The sequence below is a fragment of the Ammospiza nelsoni genome, chromosome 2 (genome assembly GCF_027579445.1).
Source record: "Ammospiza nelsoni isolate bAmmNel1 chromosome 2, bAmmNel1.pri, whole genome shotgun sequence".
Taxonomy (NCBI): Eukaryota; Metazoa; Chordata; class Aves; order Passeriformes; family Passerellidae; genus Ammospiza; species Ammospiza nelsoni.
In genome coordinates this window covers 68,526,389-68,544,677 of record NC_080634.1, presented here as the reverse complement: position 1 = coordinate 68,544,677, position 18,289 = coordinate 68,526,389, and the positions used below count along the sequence as shown (strand labels likewise).

At 34.9% G+C, this 18,289-nt stretch overlaps 1 protein-coding gene across 4 annotated transcripts in view; it reads left to right on the top strand.

The window, feature by feature from the left end:
• DACH1 (dachshund family transcription factor 1) overlaps window positions 1-18,289 on the top strand; it is a 351,434-nt gene that overhangs the window by 123,311 nt on the left and 209,834 nt on the right. The window lies entirely within an intron of this gene.

Below are 18,289 nucleotides of genomic sequence, written 5' to 3'. Positions count from 1 at the left end.
TATTACCAGAATGAGTAAATAAAAAAATCCAAATTTTTTATAGTCCTAAGGTACTATAGACTAAGGTACTATAGACTAGTTCAATAGACTAAAAATGTATTAGTTTTTTTATATTCTGTTCTGATATTCAGATTATATTGTTGAATCATGGCTGTTTCAATTTACCTCTATCTAATTTCTTACATCTTCACATGAGCAGAAGAGAATACAGCCCAAATATCCTTTAGGATAGGTGCAGATTTATTGTATTTGAATTGAAATATTAAAAATAAGGCTGTGCAAGTGTGTAGAAAGATACTGTGCTCTCAGTTTTTTACAAAAAGACCCCTTGGTTAATGGGGAACTTTATTTTAGAATTATTGGTATAATACAGCTCAGCTCACTCAGTTCCTCTTAATCAATTTGACCACAATAACGAAACTTTTTTTTTTCTCATGAATTTTCTTTATTGTTTTGAAAAATGTATGAAGAATGCATTTGGTGCTTTGCATATGTGGTGATTTCTATATATACTTCAAAATGCTGACAGGTAGTGATAAATTTGCTTCTGGCATTGAAGGGCTGTATCTTGAGGGGACTTTTCTTCTTTGGTTCTTTATTCACAGAATGCTGTTAGTATTGTTTGTTACAATGTAGGATATTTATAACAGGAAACATCTGTGGAGCCATAATAAAGAATAATTTTCATAAAGCAGTTTTACATTATCCTTCTACCAGTATCTGATAACAGTCACATTTATCTGGGTGTAGGAACGTTCTGACAGGTGTAAGGGATAACTGATTGATATAAACTCACTACTGCATGAAAATGAACCTTTTGATAAAGACATCTTAGTTAGAACTGATAAGTAAAGTACAGAGAACATAACTGTCTGCTATTATGTATCATTTTATTACCTTTATGTTGATCTTGATCTTTTAAATGGATAGTAAAGCATTGACAAAAGATGACTGAATATAGACATTTGTATAATGTACCTTTAGCGGGAGCATAATCTTTAGATCAAGGACAACTTAACAGGCAAAGGGCTCATAATTCATTAAAATAGAGACACTATCTAGTTCATAACATGGAAAACTTAAACAATGCAGTATTCTAAGGATTCAAAATTAATACTTTTTCTATTTCTTTAAAAATATAGCTCTACTTACATTTTGATGGATTGAGAAGCAGATGAAAGTGTTAGCTAAAAATTAAAAATAGTTAAGAAATTTATTTCCTGTTTTATCAGTTCCCAGAGCTTTTATGGACATATCCACGTTAACATCTCTCTGATATTAAGTTTTGAGCAGATGGATGCTCTGAAAATTATTACTTCATTTATAATGATAAGATAGAAATAAAAGTGTTTCTCTACTTTTGTTTTTTCTCGGAACATATTCTGGCTCTTGAGTATTATTAATACAGTGTTCTGGTATTTTAAAGAGGAAAATAAGTGGAAACCTATGCTAATCTGAAACCCTGTAGAATCTAGAAATTGTTGTCTGGATTAAGAAATAGCATCTTAAATCAGCCTGTTGCTATCATGGAGTAAACGTCAGGAACTTTAATATTTTGGTATGTGTTGATTTAATTTCATATAGAAATAGAATCCTTGGAATTAGCTGAGAAAGTTGCAATAAATAGGAAAATGTCATAGACCAAAGCACAAAGAAAACAAGTAGATACTTATAGTATTTTATCATATGTTAGATATTATTTTAAAATGTTTGTGTAAATGTACATAGTCAGACAGCATTAATTTTATGCTTATTTAATAAACAAATACAAGAAATCCAGTCCTGTACACTGTGAGTAGAGTTTGTATTTGCAATTTACTAATCATGCTATGAAACAAATACTTTTTTTAATCTGAGACTAGAACCATCACAACTTAGTACTGGCTACTAAGGTGGAAAAGGTAATGATAAAGTCTAAAAATTAGTAATCATTTGTGCTATTTCTTGACCACTGGTGGTGATAGTTTTTTTAACTTTAATTTCTTTTGAAAAAAGTAAATTTGAGAGGAAAAAATATATTTCCTGTTATAAGTCTTGGTGAACTTTAAAGCATTGTTTCAAAATAGTACAATTTTAATGTTATGAATGCATGGATAAATATTGTAATTATTGCCAGCTCATCAGAACATGCTAGATTGCAGGTAATCTGATTCCTTCATTTACTGTGTTTTTATTTTAAATGAAACAAAGTATGGTTTTATGAAACTTACTTAGGGTCTGTGCAATGAAAGTGGCCTCTTCAATCACTGGTAGAACCTTGACATTTTATTTTTAATCAAAGAAATTTTCTGTCCTAAACTTAAAGGAATTTATGCACAAGATTAAGCAATTTTTTGAATGAGGGCCTTCATTTTTACCAGCAGTACTTCATATGAGCAGTAGTTTGTGCTGTGTAATTAAAACATGTTATCAGATTTGGCTTAATTAATGTTAAAACAAAACAAATGCTTGATGCCTGCTTCAAGGACATGGGGAAAAAAAGCTTTCCTACTATTCTTGATTTATCATGTTGTGCCAATGTTGAAAATGAATGAATTATGCTACTTGCCATAGTGACAGATTCTTTTACCAGAAATGTTCTGCATATAGCATTTGTCTGAAGTCAGTTGTTCATATGCTAGAAGAGTCCATGTATGTCTTGTATGCAAATTATTATCTTTTAATCTGTTTATGAATACAGCAAGGTTGAGGTAGCAGAGGTCTGAAAAAATTACCATTGCATTATCTTTGTTTTTTGTGGGGTTAAAACTTTCAGAGCATGCTAATATTAATTGTGGTTAATTTTCCATATTTTTATGGCACCTGAAAACGAGGGGGGCGTGGAGTTGCCTTTTTGATAATATACCATCTCTGTCCAAGACGCTTCATCAGCGTGCCAGGGAAATTGTCACGTGTAAGAGATGACTGAGTGATCCGCCTCACGTGACTCTTATCTCTTCTTCTCCAGCGGCCAGTGGTAAAATTTGACTTGCATGAAATGGCAGGAGAACTATGTGACTGTTTACAAAGGTTGTTCAAGAATCTTTGAAACCTATCAGAATATACATAATTCCATTACTTCTCCTTTTCGATCTCGATCCTTCTAATACGTTTAGTATGTGCGTGTTGTTTTAATATTTGTGTTCTGAGCCCAGTAACACAAGTGACATCAGATATTATTTTTAAAACTAAGGAGAGCTGTGCTGAAAAACTCAGTTTTTCACGTCACAGAAAGTATCATGGCTGTTGGTGATACATGTAGGCTTGATAAAAAGGCTGAAGTCTAAAGAAACAGAAGAGCTGAATTTTTTGTTGCACTTGAAGTCATTGTCCATTTAATTAAAATTTGAGGCTTACCAGACATGGGGATAGAGGACTTTGACATACATGGTGTTAATCTGACTACTTTGAAGAAAACTAAAATTTTCTTCCAAAAATGAAAGTTTAAAATAAAAAACAGAAAAAAATCTAAATAAACCCAAACTAACTCCTTATAGGAGAAAATATTTTGGAATTTTCAAAATGAAATTCAGCTTTTTGAAATAATTTCTTTCAGAAAGAGATATAAAATCCTGGTTTGCAACTGATCCACACCTCCGTAACATATCATTAGAGTGTTGACACATTTTAAAAGTGAAACTTAATGAGAAAAAAAGAAAGAAAAAGGAAAATCTTGTAAAAGTATAGATAAAAAACAAACCTAACCAAACCACAGAGATGATATTTTAGAATTCTTTAGTGGAATTGCGTCCTGGCAAAGGCTGATTAGAATAAATGAACCTCTCCTGACCATCAACTCTCCCTGGCTTAGAAGCTGAATGCTGGAAGTATAACATGTATTAGCTTTGGTGCTTTTTTTCTGCCTCTTTTTTCCTTTTTTTTTTTTTTTTTTTTTTAATATATATGTTTACAGGTCTTGGCAATATCTGAGAGACCTTGTTTACCTTGTTTTCATTTCTGGTCACCACCTCAGCAAACTAATCAATGAGGCATGAACTGCTATCTGCAGAGAAAGAAATGAAAAATAAACCAGAGATAATCCTTCAGTTAAAAGGTTATTCTGTGCGATAAAAGCTATTTTGTTAATTTATTTACTTACTGGTACAGTGAGATAAAGTGAGGGAACAATTAGGGAATTCTAGTTGAAAGGATTTAAAAGGGCAATGACGACTTAATATTTTAGGTTATTTGATTGACAGTATAGTTACACAGATATCTTAAACTAAAAAAATACCGTTTTCAGTGAATCAAAATTCTGTTCGGGTCAGTTGTATTTTCTGCTATTAGTATTTTCTCTACTAATCATATCTTCATGCTCACAAATATTAGTTTAAATCCATATTTTATTTTATATGGCAATTTGTTTAAATAGGATACTAAATTGTTTCTGTAAAATGTCTGCAGTAATAATTGTTTTTCATATTTTATCCTTATTTTTCATCTCTTCATATTTTCTGTTCTTCAAAATGTACTGATATGCATAAAAACGTCATTGTTTTTGACCTATATGTAATCTAGTAGAGTATATTTGTAGTTTGCAGACTATTATGTACTATTAAATTTAGGTTAATGAAGCTAATTAAAATTATTTTAATACTCAGGTGGTTATTTCTGTCTATAAACACCAAGTCTAAGAAAATGATTAGTAAAATCTTTGCCTAACGTGTTGCAGGGATAGTTTGTTTTTTCCCAGTGTCTTGTTGAAAATTTGAAAATTTAATTTATTTATCAAATCTTCCTAGTGTGCAAGTTTGCATTTTGGTTTGCAATTCTGATTAGTTATAGTCTTATGACAAAACTAATACTTTGCATGCACATCTCTACCGACTCACAGACATTTTGAGAAGCAGAGATACGTACAGGTGTCTGTCTCTCTCCAGGTCTTGCAGGAGGGTTTGATCTCTGCTTGGGAAGAAGTAGCACAGTGAGCAGCCCCTTCACCTTTGGAATTGGACAATACCTTGTAGCATTCTGTATATGCAGAATAATCTGCTTTGAAGAGATTAATACTGTATTTGTTGATATGTTACAGCTTCTATCGTTTTACAGGACTGAGGATTATCATTGCCAAGAAATTTTTGTTTTTCTTTTGAATCTTCCTCTTTTCATCTGCCTGAGAATTGGGCTTTCCTTTTTTATTCTACTTGGAGAAGAGCTGTTTTTCACTCTGCTCTTTCTCACTTCCATTTTTATGAAGCCCATTTTTTTCTAAACCTTGAAATTTGCACCTTTTAAATTATTTTTAGCGTAGGAAGAGAAAATATTTTATGTTGCTCGGTTCTATTCTTTAATTCCTTGCAAGTTGTAGATTGACCTAGGTCTTGAAAATTAGAAGCAATTTCTTCACAGATGGGTTGACCAGACATTCTGTGAACTGACTGGGTATGCTACAATTACCACAAAAAATCAAAGGGAGAAAAGAGCTCATGACCATTGTTGCCAGCCAACAGTGGCACAATAACCATGCTGGAAGGGTAGCAAGCAAGACCTCTTTCATGTCAAATCCAGGCAGTGGAGACCGTGGTGAATTTCAGCGCAACCTTTGTGCCACCCTTCCAACGCAGAGGCTCCGCTCTGTTTGCTCACTGCCTCCACCTCGTGGAACTGCCTCACCTGCCACAAGTTACACTTCTCCAAAGTGATGGGTGAGCAGGTAGGTTCAACTTGGCCTGTTGGAATCAGAAATGGATTGTCAAATCGTGGTCAAGCCCATTTAGGATTAATGAAAAAAGTGGAAAAAGTAAAAAAAAAAGGGCAGCTGAATAAGAAAACGCAACATGCTCGAAGGAGGGTGGTTATTATACAGGAAGTCTGGAAAACTGTGATGAGAAGACATCTTCCAATCCAGTAGTCAGTGTCAGCATTGCACAAACCATCTCTTCTCACTTGTCCCTCCCCTATAAGAGCTCTTTGTTTCATATTTAAGATCTGGATTTTTCTAACATAATCATTCAAATTTATGTTAGCACCACTGAGTGTTGGGTGTGTTACAAATACACTAGATCAGATCAGAAGCTGTTCTGCAGGACCAGTGCTAGACATGTGCAGGGAAAGAGGATCCTAATAGAAGGTATTGCTGGTACACATATATGCTCAGGAGGCTAATATTCAACATTTACATTGCAGCTATAAACTACCAGATTTGGGTAGTTTGTGTGGCACTTTGTGCAATACACCATTGCGCCTGTTTGACTGTGACTTCATTATTTGAAAATTCACATGCACATGCAGAGTAGAGGTGCAAAAAAAATTTAGGCTAATTCAACTTACGTGTTTTCAGTGATGGGATTCCAGCACAAGTTTTAACAGGCTCTCATCCTTAAACAAATTTTAGCTATTACAAGACCCTTTTGAGCTAGAGATTGCATTTTACTTCTGGTTACACACTTCTTGCAGCCTGAATCAAGTGAAGTTCCTCCATATCATTTTTGTGAAGGATTTGGTACATGATCAGAGTGCAGTCTAAGTGGAATGATCACCACCTTTGAAAACAGGGTTACAAAAAGTGAAGAAATATGAAGATCAGAGAATCTTAAAATCATTCAGGTTAGAAAAAACCCTCAAGATCATCAAGTCCAGCTGTAAACCCAACACTGCCCAGTCCACCACTAAACCATAACTCTAGGCATTGTATCTGCAATCTTTTACACACCTCCAGGGATGGTGACTCAACCACTTCTCTGGGCAGCCTGTTCTTATTCTTCACAACTCTTTCAGCGAAGAAGCAGAGGTGGAGATCCTGTTCTCTCCCATTGCCATGGCTTAGTGGTCTAAATGAGATTTGGGGACCTGCTGGGTAGCAGTAAAATTCTCTGAGAAAATGCAACAAGCTGGTCAGCAAGAAGATTAATATCACAAATAGACTCTCTTCACCTCTGTTGAAGCTATTTAGGTACATGGAAGGGAATTAAAGGTTTCTTAGACCAGAGAAAAAAAAATGAGCAAGAATCTGTGTCATGATTAGGAAATTCATCTAGAAGGCAAAAACTTGAGGGCTAGTCTGTGCTTAAATAATGTTTAATTGTAAACTAAGTCAAATCTGTAGACTCCAGCCAGAAATGCTTCACTCAGATGAATGGTCTTGCTAATGTTACTTTCCCCCCCCATCTCTTTGTAGTTTAGTAGATCTCTCAGTCTCTTCTTCAGTCTCAACATTATTATCCTGACCTGTCTAGAGGATGATGATTATTTTTCTTTGTAATAGAGTGAAGTTGTATGGCTCTGCTTCAACTGAAAAAGTCATGCTGTGTGTTTCACATTCTGCAGAAGTAGTCTATAGCTATGATGATTGCGTACAAGTTAGTGACTGTTCCTCTCTCTGCAGTAGCTGTGTTAAAGGTTAAAGCCACTTAATGGTTAGGTGACTAGGGTCTCTATACAATAACCACTGCAGCCTCAAACACTTCCCCAAAGTGATTTATACTTAAAAGAAAAGAGGATGAATAGCTACTGGAATGTGTCTCACTCTTCAGGGAAATGTCATAAATGACTGACGTCCTTGGAATATATACTTCTGCAAAAGTTGGGTTTGTTGAAAACTACTTCCCTTTAAAACTTTTGAAAAAAATAGAAGTCTTTATAAGTGAATATTTTTGTAAAATTAGTAGAATATGTTATAATGCCGTGTTTACTATTTAAAGATTGACTTATTCACAACTTCAAAATATATTTTGCTTGCTTTTTGCCTGGACACAGAAGCATAGAAGTGAGCTATTCAGCCTCCAAAAAATAGCAATATATATTTGAAACATCATCAGAGTCTTTTCAGAACTGATGGGAAATGGTGTCACATCTAATACATTATTTATCAACCTACAATTTCAGGAATAACAAATATCTTAATTAGTGGAATTAATCAATTATGCTTTCATACATTAGTTGCCTGTAGTCCTCTATAAGGAAAAAAAAAAGTTTCTTCTTTTATTCTACCTTTTTAAAATGTGGTTATCATGCTCTTCTTCTTTCAAGCATTTAGAACAAAGTCCTGATAATTTAATTACATGCCTCATTCAAATGCAAGATCATATGAACCTGTAATGGCTCAAATAATCTGTTTACTAATAATTCATCCAGTAGTGCTTTTTTTGTGAAGGGAGAGGGGAAGGGAGAACCTTATCTGCAATTTCACTTTGGTACAGTATTATAAAAGAATAACAATATAGTTGTACAGTCTGCCATTTAGTTCAGTGTTTTTGGGTGCATTTAAGCTATTGAATTAATCTCACTTTTAAACAATAGAATATAATACTTTAATAGCTTGCCTCTGCACTGGCTTTGTGGGATGCTGAAATGAGTGTTATAATGCACTGTGTATAGTTTCTGCTGAATCTGATTGCTTTAGCAGCAGTCAGGTTGATAGTATCAGGTTCCAGCTTGCTGGGTCAACATGGACCCAGGCCATTAAAGGAGAAAGGTTCAGGGAAAGTTCATTTCTATTGTTTTACCATGGTTACAAAACAGAAAAAAAAAAAAAAGAGAAATCCTGCATTTGTAACTTATTGCTTCCTTGGGCCCTGAAGGTAGTATGATCCTTTTTTCCTCTTAAATTAAACACAGAAATATAAACCTCCTGATTATCTGTAATGTAAACAAAAGAATATTTTCTGATCACTTTTAAAGTAAAACACAGATGTTCTGCATTGACTGCTGATGTCATTAAACAAAGTGTTTGTATTCATTTAATTTGATCTCCCAAACTGTTAGCATTTAAATTTGTTACTAGGTCAATAGAAAAATTAAAACTTCATAGCAGCCTTATAATATTGACTTTTGTTTACATAATTTTCGCTTTAATTAACTCACAGTAAGCCTGTTGAAATAAGTATGTTTGCTTTTTCTCTAAAATAGAACTCGTCCATTGAAGATTTTCTTTTTATTGTGATTATAAAATGAAGAAACATTTTCATGAAAAAGCGTGAGCTTAAATATCATCATATGTGTGTAATGTTTATGGTGCAGTTGTAAACCACTTGTGAGGTACCATTACAAAAGGGTTTAAATTTTAAGAGAAATATGTTTGTTATGTATATAATGGAAAAAGAAAGAATGAAGGACTTAGAACAGTGTTAGTATGTTACACACAAGAGTTGGTATAAGAGGTGAATCATGTAATGGCTGTAATATAGAATAAAATTTGGTATTTGTACCAATATGAAGAAATTCTGCAAAGCAGATGGTTTCACAAACATTTCTCTTAATGGAAGGATTTGCATGAAATTTTACTGAACTCTCAAGGCTGTGACACAACAGAATATTTAACAATATGTTTTTATTTATAAAGACTTTTATGTATAATTCTAATAAGACCCTTTTTGGGTAAGTGAAGCCATTTTTAGTCAGAGATAATGGTATTCAGTAGAGTGCTAGTCCTGGAAATCAGCTTTCAGGGGTGAGTTTATGTTTCTTATTTTCCAGAGTTGCCTGCTTCTATTATTATTAACTGTGATCTCATTAAGAAAAACAAATTTCACATATGCTAAGCTGGGCCAGGATGAATGTGTATTTTAATTTAAGATCTTTGGGGAACATACAGATAATATTGTTGACTTAGTATGAGTCATTAATCTTCCAAGACAGTGCAAGGCACAGCTCTTAGGGTCTGTCTACCCAAAGAGGATTACAAGAGAGGTCTGTGGTCATTTGAAAAATTTATGTCACTATAAAATTGCAATTGACTGAATTGATATTTGAGTCTTAACAATCCTGATGTGGAAAGGAAGTAGAAAGGAAAATGTTTGTTTGGCATATGTGAAAGTTAGAAAAAGTTAGAGTGCAAGGAGTACTAGGTACACTCTCTATTACCCTTTGTTTATCCTTGACTACACTTCTAGGTTCGGTATCCATTAGCAAGTGACATCTGGTTTTTCATTTGATTATGGGGCTCGTTTTCTTTCTTAAATGATTGTGTTAATGTTGGTGCCCTGCTAATCACCTGCAGGGATTGTAGTCTGTGTGTGCGCATGCTGCACAAACAGATAGGCACACACATCTGTGAATGTGTGTTTGCATACAGAATCACAGAATCATTTAGATCGGAGCCATTAGCTGAACCCTGCCAAGTCCACCACTAAACCATGTCCCTAAGCGTCCCAGCTGCATCTGGGAATGGTGACTCAGCTTCTCAGGGCAGCCTGTTCTGATGCTTGATAACCCTTCTGGTGGTTAAGTTCTTTCAAATATCCAGCCTAAACCTCCTCAGACTGACAGGTCTGTCATTCCTAGTGTGGAGATACTATAATGAAGAGTGTGGTTCTGTCATGGTGAGGAAATGGAGAATACTCATCTTCCACCCTTTAGCTCTTAGTGGAAGAGTCAGAAGCGGAACTGTTTGCATGCTGTGTGTTTCTCTAGTCCAGCTGAGTAGTTCATAGTCTTGCAGCCCAGTGGGAGAGAGGGTGGCAGTCAGTACTTACTAAAGAGAACCAAATCTAGATTGATTCCTCCTTTGATTTAAGGTGCTTTGGGATGAGAACACCTGTTACCTTGGTACTGTCAGCGCAGAGACTCCCATGCACAGAGGGTGTGCTGGCCTGTATACACATGTATATGTGATATACATTACATTCATGCAAACAAATATATCTCCTGTGAAGGGCTGCTGTGTGAGAGAGAGCGCTCTTGCAAGGACTACATCTCCTGCTCACACAAGTCCAAAGCATGCCTTGCCAATTTTTTTCCCTCTTAAATTGTTAAATAAAGGGATAAATGAGAAAAAATGGTTGCTTTACTCTTTCACATATTGCTTAAAAACTTTAGAATTTTAATCTCTTTTAAAAGATAGTGTAATGAAGATATACTGATAAATAAAATGAGAAAGCAACATTACAAACTTATTGTACTTTGCCACTTCATACAGTTAAATTAAAACAGAATATATCTGTTATCCATTTCAAGAAAATTTAGAGAAGGATAATTGATTGATACAAAATTCTTCAAATTTGCTCTTCTTCAAATATTGATAATTTTTTGGAAAAACTGCATAAACACGCTGTTCAGTTAAAGTTTGGGAGTGCTTTTGTGTTGGTGAGCAATAAAGTCATGGAAACATCACTGACTGTCAGCCAAGCATGTAACCAAGCACATTTCTGGACAGGATAATGTCTAATTTGATTATTGTTCTGTGAAAGAGACAGTCTTCTGCTGTTTGTTTTTTGGTTTTTTGGTTTTTTTTGGTTTTTTTTTTTTTTTTTTTCTTAAGAACCTGATCCATTACCACCCAAACCCAGTTCTGCCAGAAGTACTTCCAAACAGCATAGGAAAGCATATGGTTTGGTCAACTAGGTCTTTCTTTAGTATCATCTTCAGTACTGAATTGAAGCTTGAAACAACAAAAGCTCAAACAAAGTCTCCAGCAAATATAATGTTTTGGGGCAAACTCTAGCACTGACAAAAATGTATCTTTTTGATCCGTGACAATTTGATCACCACATCGAACATTCAGAGAACATCAGCTGGAACAAAATCAGGGGAAAAAAACCCTCTTTCTATTAGTATGTTTGATGATTTGGATGATTTTTCATTCCTGAGCCTTTAACTTTCATGTTAAATTTTCTGAGCTTTTCTGTGTGTGAGCAAGACAGAGTGATAGAAGAGTAGAATTTTGTTGGTAAGAAAACAGAACAAAGACTAAGGTAAGGCTTTGAGATAAGTAGGAAATATGGCGAACCAAAACATAATTGTGAATTGGCACCTATTTTAACTCTTGTTTTACTTGTCTCTGGGCATAGATAGAAAATCTTTTTTTTTTTGTAGTTATTGTGATTAATTTGTGTTTCATTGTCATCTGAATGTTCAGTCAGAATTTGTTCTTGTGCTATGAGCTATGTGGCCAGAGCCAAAAGAGAGTGTGCATGCATGTATGGAGATGTGCCAGGCACAGTGTATGTCATTCAGGTGTCATACGGATGTGCACACTGGCCAGCTGTGCCCCAGGAGAGTGTGCTGCAGGTCTGGGTGCCATTTTGCCCATCCTGGAAGTTGTATTCCTGTCTAAAATTCGCTTACATGAAATCCTGTGGTATGTGTCCCATGCAGCTGAAGATGTGAGTTCTTAAAAGGAAGGATGAATTGGATTGGAAGTTTCTTATTGAGAGTTCATTGTTGAGAATGCATTTGTAAGCATTAGAATAACTTGATGAATTTAGTAATTTGATTTTGGAGGTTCTTTTTCTGCCTTGAGTGAGATGCTTTTGAGGAACACATCTTTCAGACACAATGCAACAGAAATTTGACTGAATTTCAGAGACTAATATCTTCACCAGGTACTTGAAGATGAGAGGTAAAGGGACTAGTAGAGCATGGGTAACTTCCAGTCACAGAGTAAATATAGTATATCCATATTAAAATAAACTTGTCAGTAACTGATTTAGGCTTTTCCATAGAATAGATTCTTTGATGTCTTCCTATGTAATTCTGTAGTATGCAGATTCATAATGGAATTACCAGAATTACAGTGAAATATAAATAATCATAATAATAATTTTAAAAAATCAGAAGTAGAAACATTTGTCAGCTCTGTTATCTAAAAGCATACTCCTTGTACTACTTTTTGGAAATGCCTGATTAACCTTTCAGTGTTTCCTTAGGATAACACATTAGTAGCAGACTGTTATTTCTAAGAGGATGGACTTTATGTAAGGTGGTTAAAGGACAGCTTGGGGAACTGGCTGCATTTCAGGCCTGCAAATAATTTACCTTCAAACACCAACTAAGGGTTATGGCAACATGTTTTAAGGTGTCACCAAATTGGATCCTCTGTAGCTTGATGGAAATGCACTGAATGACTTTTGAATTGTTAAAAGTATAACAAGTCAGAGTATCTCTGCTTGAATCACTGTAATATTTCCATTTGGACCTATAGTACTGTCTGTTTTTTATGGTTCTTTTTTTAGAATGGAGGAGTCTTGGACTGCTATTCTTTATGGTTCAAATTACTATAGTACTACTGCTTTGGAGGGAATGCTGTGCTACTGTTCGTATGTTTATAGATGCTGCTCTGCAATGAAATGGGAGGTTGATTGTTTCTGTTGCTTGCCTTGCACAAGGAAAATAAAATACAAAGTTATTTTACAATATTCCATAATGTAGTGGCCAAGCAAGTCTACATCTAGACTTGCAAGGGTGGAACACTATAACACATGAGGCATCTTGATTTCACAAACAGATTTTGGGGACTGGGAACACAGGTCAGTTTTTTGGAGTGTACTGTAATTTTGTTTTTCCTTTTGAGTTCATATTTTGCTCTGTTTTGGAAGTAAAGTACATTTAGAGTACATACAAGGATTTACTAATTAAAGGGCATCTACAAGGGTAATCCCTGTCTTGTATCTCTTGGTCTGCATGGGTTTTCAGTGATGAGCATTGTGCTGGGTGTTGCACAAACCCATGGCTGTTCTGAGAGCTGGTTACTGTCCCAAACAATTTGAAGTCAGAGTGGCAGAGGTGAAACTGATTTTGTGCATATTCTTTAGCTTCTACTTTTGGACTTGCTTACTGATACCAAATAGAAGTGCACTCAAAGAATGGACCCTCTCATTGTGACCCCAGACATCATCTGCTCAAAGAAACTTGTAATTTTTAATGCTCAGTAATCATCAGAAGATTAATACTTATTTTGTCTTTATAAATATATACAAACACAGATCACCTTATTTAAAGATTTAAATTCTTGATTTTAGTGAATACTGCATGGTTACCATCAATCTGTGTTACTCCATCTGAGCAGTTACAGCTGTACAGACTAGGAGAGAGTCTTTTCAATATTTCATACCACTACTGTTACTCTCAAATGTACAATAAAAGTCACTTTCAAGCTTTTATTTAGGCAGTTCCAGCAATTCTTTGGAAGTGTACGGTTAATGAGTGTGGGTTTTCAGAATTAAAAATAAGGTGAATAAAGGGCAGTGAACATTAACCATGGTCTCTGGCAGAAGCGGGTATAAAATTTTTCATAGTGAGTATAAAGAGTTTTTTAAAGGGCAAAGGGTTTAAGATATAGGCAACTTCATTAAAGAGGTGACAGTTCACTTGTTTCAGCATTTCATATAAGGAATTGTGGCCAATTAACTGACGAGTGCATTCAGATATTACAGTGGATACACTCATATGATAGAACTTCATTATCAACTGTTATGAATAAAAATAGCATATTAATCATTGCACTGCCAGGAGAACCAGAATATTTTCACTAAATACCTTGAATGCTACAGTATTTTTTTCTTTTTTAAAGTTAAATCATCATTGATGTGTTTATGTATCTTATGTCCAATACAGACAGAAATGGACACTAGCTCTGTGACCCCTGGAGCACGGGTGGGCTTGCACCTTATGTAGATGCTTTATCTTGTAGCATTTCTGCTCTTGTTTTTAAGTGGCTCTCAAAATGGCAGCTGCTCCCCAGTATGTTCTGATGAAAGACAAATCAAATAATATTTTTTTCTAAAGAAGTTAAACAAAAATTTCTTAAATAAAGATAGTTGCTTAAGTATGGTTACATATGTGTTCCAAAGAGGAGTATGCTGTTATATGGCCTGTTTTTGCTTTGAGTCTAATTGGTTATTTGTACGTGCAATTATCTGATTTATATTCACAAATTTGTAATTACATGTGCAAGTCATATGCAGAGATGAATACAGATGGTTGGAAAACAAGCCTTGAAGCAGGACTGTTCATTCCAACTAAAGTTCATACATTTAAATCATTGTTTCAGGCCATATGCAGACTCTAACACACATAACCACAAGAGTTAGGCTTGCTTTACATTAGGAATCATCTCAGCAACTTGAACTAAAAACTTTTGTAAAAAAATGAAAGCTTAAAATTTTTTTAGATTTGTGTCGTTGTGGATGAAACCTGCCTTTCTGGCCTATTAACTCCATGCTTGACATTTTTATAGTATATATAGTAGATGATGTTTTGAGGGGATGTTTTTAGAATTAAAAGCCTAAGAAAAGATGAAAACAGTTGAGGAAAAAATAGGCTTTGCATCTGTTATAGTTTGGGGTTTCATGTGGGTGAATAACACTGTTAGAAGGAATCATTTAGCTTGCATATTTAAATTTTGGGTGGGGTTTATGCTGTAAGGTTGAGTGAAATGGGAAAGGCATCTGTTATAACTTGACAGAAAGAGCATTTTGTGGGAAGCATGCACTTTATATCACTATTTTTTCCACTTTTTTTTTCCAAATTTTTTTGATAGTTGCAGAATTCTTCTGAAAAGACAGCAGTGTAAATTGAGGAAATAAGTACAAATTTTCAAGGTTTTCTTGTTATTGTTTTCTTGGGTTTTTTTTGTTTATTTTCTTGATATTGCCAGTATTCCTAAATAACTTTATCCAGGATCACCAATGCTGTGATTTCTGAGTACTGTTTCTGAAGCAAGGTTTATATAATGAAAAAAAAAATCAATATGGTTTGAATCTGCGCATGAGTTCTCTTTAATAATTGCATTTCATTGTTCATTCGGACTTATTTTCAACTGTGCCTTGTGTGGCTGTCATCATCAGAAGCTTGTGTTTCACAGTTATTGCATAATCACGAGTGCCAACATACTTACGTGTTTTAAGAACTTTCAGGAAGATCTAGTATTTCAGCTAATTAGATGAAGCAGTGAGCTTTTTGACTTAATTTACTTCTGACATCATAATTCTGCCACCCAACAGAATTGCCTTCATTTCTTATCTGTTTTTCTCTATTTGCAATAGATTATTTACAGATCTCAATTTCATTAAGAGAACAGGCATATGCCAGTAATATTTTGAGTTTATGTACAATCACAGCTGTATTTAAACCTGGTACTGTAACTTACGGCAGTAACACTCAGATTTCTAACTGGTTTTATTTAATTTCTTGCCCTTTAGATCATTCATATATTCAAGTATTATCATCAGTCACAGAGAATCTTTTTCTTAGATTCTTTCATTGTGTTTGTAGTAGGACTTCAGCCATCAAGGGAGAACTGGCAGGTGTTGCTGTAATATATATTTTATATATTCTTGCACTCTTGTACCTTGTATCTTAGACTCTTGTATCAAAAATATTACTAATCTTGCTGAAAAGCAGAGTGATTTGGGCTGCAGTGTTGAGGAGGATGAAAATGACATGCTGTTTACATGACAGTTCTGCTAGGAAAAGAAGTAATTCAACAAGGTCTTCTCTACCCCAGCAAAAGAGTAGAATCCAAGGACTAACCTGTGCTCCTGTATTACTGCAGTAAATGACTTTGGAATGGGATACGAAGTGAAATATATTTTCTTCCATTTATTTTTCTTCCACTGATAAGCTGGTATTGCGTGTCTGACCCAATATCCACTTTTTGGCCATTTTGGTTCAAAAATAGCAGTCAAGTGTTCTGTTACTGAAATGCAGTAATGTTTCATCAGCATGATTTCTCCACTGCTCACTCTGTAACACAACCTAATTCTTTTGGAGATCATTCATGCACTTCTTTATGAAGATTTTGAAACAGATCTTTGTATTTATTTTTATCAGCATTGTTTGCTGTCTCAGTAACTCCTAATATATCATGAGTTCAGCATACTTATTGTGTGAGAACATTTTCTGTTTAATTGTGAGAAGAAAAATAAATTTAAGGTAATTGCACTGAGAGTTTTATTGTTTTACAAGACTGCTGCAAGTAAAAAGGACATGGTGTGACTTCTGATGGTTGTTTTACTAACTGCCAAAATAAGTGTATGCTGTGTCTTAGAATTGCATTTTTTACTTTGTTCTTGAGTGGGAGCAGAAGGGGAAAACCTAAAATAGTAAAGTATAAGGTTTGGATCGATGTACTTTGTCATTTTTTTGCCTTTAAAATGCTAGTTCAGTGCATCAGAAATATTTATGAAGGTTACCTTGGCAAGCAAGTGTTTTCCAAGCAAAGGAATTAAATTACACAAAAGGTTTAGTCAGTCTTCCTAGACCTTGTTTTTCAGTACTGACACGCCCTTGGCTCAAGTCGTGCAAGTGTGAAGGCTGCACGTATGGTGAGAGCAGCACAGCAGCTATCCCAAACCCCAGAAATGCCGCGTGGGAAGAGCCCACTGCCTGTGGTTACAGGTTGTCACAGGGCATCTCTGTCTTTGCATTAAGTCAGCAAGCGACATCTTCTGCCCTTTTGCAGTGTCCATTATATGGCGAGCACATGACTGCTTCCAGTGGCTGATCACCTAAATGTCATTCTGCCTGCTTCTTTGAGGTCAAAAGTTCTGTGTCAGGCTTTGAAGCACTAAGGGGAGGTGGAACAGATGAGAAATAAAGCATAGATTTTCAAAATGTACCTAAATGAGATGCATAAGTGCTGATGTAGCTAAAATTGGTGTTGATATTCTAAACTGTTTCAGGCAGTTCTAAGAACTTAAAAAATACATTAAATGAATACACCAAATCCTTGTTACAGATTTGCTTCCTATCACTTCTGGCATGTAACTTTTCCTGCCACTCCCCAATATTACTGATTATAAAACTGCCTGGCCAATGGTAACCTCACTGCATCATGTATGCCCAGCTACAGATGAGGACGATATTTCTGTGCACTAAACTTGCTCACAGACAAGATTAAAAATAAACCTTTACATGTAGAAAACAAACCCTGAAATTCAGTAATTTTGGCAGGAAAGGCAGTTTGCCCTCTTACTTGCAGTTTTCTTTATAGGTACTTTATATATATAATAAAAATAATTTAAAGGAGTAAAACTTGATTTATCAAGTGTTAATATTGCACAATTGTTCCTCAAAATCAGGACATGAGAAAGATAAATCACAGAATTATCTCAACATTTTTGAATACTTCTAGTTTCCTAGCACATATTTTGCCATGCAGTTAGTCATCTGTAACTGCTAGTGATGTGCTCTGAGAATTATATACTACTCATGAAGAGTTTCAGCTGTTTTGGAGCCAAACCTTCCTTGGTGCTCAAAGGTCTTAACAGAAGTCAGTGGGAAGTCTACTTATCTAAGGCTTTCAAGGATGAGACCCTTAAATTTTAACATCAAGTCTGTCTTCTGGCAGATAGTAATAAGGGCTGAATGCAGCCTTAGATGCATTCAGTTACATTTAAAGCCGAGCAGATAAGCCCATACTATTGTCCTGTTGTCTCTTTCCATGTGATTGTACAGGGCCAGGTTTTCTCTTGATTACATCTGCTTTTAATTGTTTAGCACTATCAAAACATTTCTAGGAGCGAGCTCATACTTGATAATGTAATTGAAATTACGCAAAACTTTAAAAATATTATCAAAGCACAACATTTTAACTGATAAGGAACACAGACTCTTCCATTTCTTATTCTTTAATTCAGCCATCTGTTGTTTT